A 4607-nucleotide genomic window follows, 5' to 3' on the forward strand; every position below is an offset into this window, starting at 1 on the left:
ACATGCCAAGTTTGGCCTTACGGTCTAAAAGTTATAGAGTAATACANTTTTTAACAAAAAAAAAAGAAAAAAACCGAAAACAAAGAGGGATGCAACACGAAGACTTTCCTGGAGGTCACCCATCCTAGTACTACTCTCGCCCAAGCACACTTAACTGCGGTGTTCTGATAGGATCAAGTGCATTAGTGCTGGTATGATCGCATCAGTTACTACATGCAATGCAATCATATATATTCTTTTTTGAAGACTTTATGATCCATTTGCCGTAGGTCCCACCAGCTATGTAGGAATACCCTATCTCGTTTATAAGAGCTTTGATACATGCAAAATATTCGAAAACAATGTCCGAACATATAATTTTTGTCCCGTAATATAGCAAAGATCGCGAAAAGGCCATAAAAAATACATTTCGGTCAAAATTTGGAGTAGAAAAAAAACCCTTCCTCATTCATTGGACAGCTCTCTTTGGGCTTTCCGAAAAGGTATCACATGCCAAGTTTGGCCTCACGGTCTAAACCTTATAGACTCATACATTTTTCACAAAAAAAAGAAGAGAAAAACCAAAAAAAAGAGTGATTAAACACGAGGACTTTCCTGGAGGTCACCCATCCTAGTACTACTCTCGCCCAAGCACGCTTAACTGCGAAGTTCTGATGGGATCTGGTGCATTAGTGCTGGTATGATCGCATCTGTTACTACATGCAATGCAATCGTATTTATTCTTTTTTGAAGATTTTATGATTCATTTACCGTGGGTCCCACCAGCTATGTAGGAATAACCTATCTTATTTATAAAAGCTTTGATACATGCAAAATATTAGAAAACAATGTCCGAACATATAATGTTCGCCCCAAAATATAGCAAAGACCACAAAAATGCCATAAAAAGTACATTAAGGTCAAAATTTGGAGTAGGAAAAAAATCAATAGGAGAATTCCATTTTCCTTCCTTCATTCATCGGAGAGCTCTCTTTGGGCATTCCAAAAAGGTATCACATGCCAAGTTTGGCCTCACGGTCTAAAAGTTATAGAGTAATACATTTTTAACAAAAAAAAAAGAAAAAAACCGAAAACAAAGAGGGATGCAACACGAAGACTTTCCTGGAGGTCACCCATCCTAGTACTACTCTCGCCCAAGCACACTTAACTGCGGTGTTCTGATAGGATCAAGTGCATTAGTGCTGGTATGATCGCATCAGTTACTACATGCAATGCAATCATATATATTCTTTTTTGAAGACTTTATGATCCATTTGCCGTAGGTCCCACCAGCTATGTAGGAATACCCTATCTCGTTTATAAGAGCTTTGATACATGCAAAATATTCGAAAACAATGTCCGAACATATAATTTTTGTCCCGTAATATAGCAAAGATCACGAAAAGGCCAGAAAAAATACATTTCGGTCAAAATTTGGAGTAGAAAAAAAACCCTTCCTCATTCATTGGACAGCTCTTTTTGGGCTTTCCGAAAAGGTATCACATGCCAAGTTTGGCCTCACGGTCTAAACCTTATAGACTCATACATTTTTCACAAAAAAAAGAAGAGAAAAACCAAAAAAAAGAGTGATTAAACACGAGGACTTTCCTGGAGGTCACCCATCCTAGTACTACTCTCGCCCAAGCACGCTTAACTGCGAAGTTCTGATGGGATCTGGTGCATTAGTGCTGGTATGATCGCATCTGTTACTACATGCAATGCAATCGTATCTATTCTTTTTTGAAGATTTTATGATTCATTTACCGTGGGTCCCACCAGCTATGTAGGAATAACCTATCTTATTTATAAAAGCTTTGATACATGCAAAATATTCGAAAACAATGTCCGAACATATAATGTTCGCCCCAAAATATAGCAAAGACCACAAAAATGCCATAAAAAGTACATTAAGGTCAAAATTTGGAGTAGGAAAAAAATCAATAGGAGAATTCCATTTTCCTTCCCTCATTCATCGGAGAGCTCTCTTTGGGCATTCCAAAAAGGTATCACATGCCAAGTTTGGCCTCACGGTCTAAAAGTTATAGAGTAATACATTTTTAACAAAAACAAAAGAAAAAAACCGAAAACAAAGAGGGATGCAACACGAAGACTTTCCTGGAGGTCACCCATCCTAGTACTACTCTCGCCCAAGTACACTTAACTGCGGTGTTCTGATAGGATCAAGTGCATTAGTGCTGGTATGATCGCATCAGTTACTACATGCAATGCAATCATATATATTCTTTTTTGAAGACTTTATGATCCATTTGCCGTAGGTCCCACCAGCTATGTAGGAATACCCTATCTTGTTTATAAGAGCTTTCATACATGCAAAATATTCAAAAACAATGTCCGAACATATAATTTTTGTCCCGTAATATAGCAAAGATCACGAAAAGGCCAGAAAAAATACATTTCGGTCAAAATTTGGAGTAGAAAAAAAACCCTTCCTCATTCATTGGACAGCTCTCTTTGGGCTTTCTGAAAAGGTATCACATGCCAAGTTTGGCCTCACGGTCTAAACCTTATAGACTCATACATTTTTCACAAAAAAAAGAAGAGAAAAACCAAAAAAAAGAGTGATTAAACACGAGGACTTTCCTGGAGGTCACCCATCCTAGTACTACTCTCGCCCAAGCACGCTTCACTGCGAAGTTCTGATGGGATCTGGTGCATTAGTGCTGGTATGATCGCATCTGTTACTACATGCAATGCAATCGTATCTATTCTTTTTTGAAGATTTTATGATTCATTTACCGTGGGTCCCACCAGATAGGAATAACCTATCTTATTTATAAAAGCTTTGATACATGCAAAATATTCGAAAACAATGTCCGAACATATAATGTTCGCCCCAAAATATAGCAAAGACCACAAAAATGCAATAAAAAGTACATTAAGGTCAAAATTTGGAGTAGGAAAAAAATCAATAGGAGAATTCCATTTTCCTTCCCTCATTTATCGGAGAGCTCTCTTTGGGCATTCCAAAAAGGTATCACATGCCAAGTTTGGCCTCACGGTCTAAAAGTTATAGAGTAATACATTTTTAACAAAACAAAAAAGAAAAAAACCGAAAACAAAGAGGGATGCAACACGAAGACTTTCCTGGAGGTCACCCATCCTAGTACTACTCTCGCCCAAGCACACTTAACTGCGGTGTTCTGATAGGATCAAGTGCATTAGTGCTGGTATGATCGCATCAGTTACTACATGCAATGCAATCATATATATTCTTTTTTGAAGACTTTATGATCCATTTGCCGTAGGTCCCACCAGCTATGTAGGAATACCCTATCTTGTTTATAAGAGCTTTGATACATGCAAAATATACGAAAACAATGTCCGAACATATAATTTTTGTCCCGTAATATAGCAAAAAGGCCAGAAAAAATACATTTCGGTCAAAATTTGGAGTAGAAAAAAAACCCTTCCTCATTCATTGGACAGCTCTCTTTGGGCTTTCCGAAAAGGTATCACATGCCAAGTTTGGCCTCACGGTCTAAACCTTATAGGCTCATACATTTTTCACAAAAAAAAGAAAAGAAAAACCAAAAAAAAGAGTGATTAAACACGAGGACTTTCCGGGAGGTCACCCATCCTAGTACTACTCTCGCCGAAGCACGCTTAACTGCGAAGTTCTGATGGGATCTGGTGCATTAGTGCTGGTATGATCGCATCTGTTACTACATGCAATGCAATCGTATCTATTCTTTTTTGAAGATTTTATGATTCATTTACCGTGGGTCCCACCAGCTATGTAGGAATAACCTATCTTATTTATAAAAGCTTTGATACATGCAAAATATTCGAAAACAATGTCCGAACATATAATGTTCGCCCCAAAATATAGCAAAGACCACAAAAATGCCATAAAAAGTACATTAAGGTCAAAATTTGGAGTAGGAAAAAAATCAATAGGAGAATTCCATTTTCCTTCCCTCATTCATCGGAGAGCTCTCTTTGGGCATTCCAAAAAGGTATCACATGCCAAGTTTGGCCTCACGGTCTAANAGTTATAGAGTAATACATTTTTAACAAAAAAAAAAGAAAAAAACCGAAAACAAAGAGGGATGCAACACGAAGACTTTCCTGGAGGTCACCCATCCTAGTACTACTCTCGCCCAAGTACACTTAACTGCGGTGTTCTGATAGGATCAAGTGCATTAGTGCTGGTATGATCGCATCAGTTACTACATGCAATGCAATCATATATATTCTTTTTTGAAGACTTTATGATCCATTTGCCGTAGGTCCCACCAGCTATGTAGGAATACCCTATCTTGTTTATAAGAGCTTTGATACATGCAAAATATTCGAAAACAATGTCCGAACATATAATTTTTGTCCCGTAATATAGCAAAGATCACGAAAAGGCCAGAAAAAATACATTTCGGTCAAAATTTGGAGTAGAAAAAAAGCCCTTCCTCATTCATTGGACAGCTCTCTTTGGGCTTTCCGAAAAGGTATCACATGCCAAGTTTGGCCTCACGGTCTAAACCTTATAGACTCATACATTTTTCACAAAAAAAAGAAGAGAAAAACCAAAAAAAAGAGTGATTAAACACGAGGATTTTCCTGGAGGTCACCCATCCTAGTACTACTCTCGCCCAAGCACGCTTAACTGCGAA

This window comes from Arabidopsis thaliana, chromosome 3, assembly GCF_000001735.4.
Source record: "Arabidopsis thaliana chromosome 3, partial sequence".
NCBI classification, from domain to species: domain Eukaryota; kingdom Viridiplantae; phylum Streptophyta; class Magnoliopsida; order Brassicales; family Brassicaceae; genus Arabidopsis; species Arabidopsis thaliana.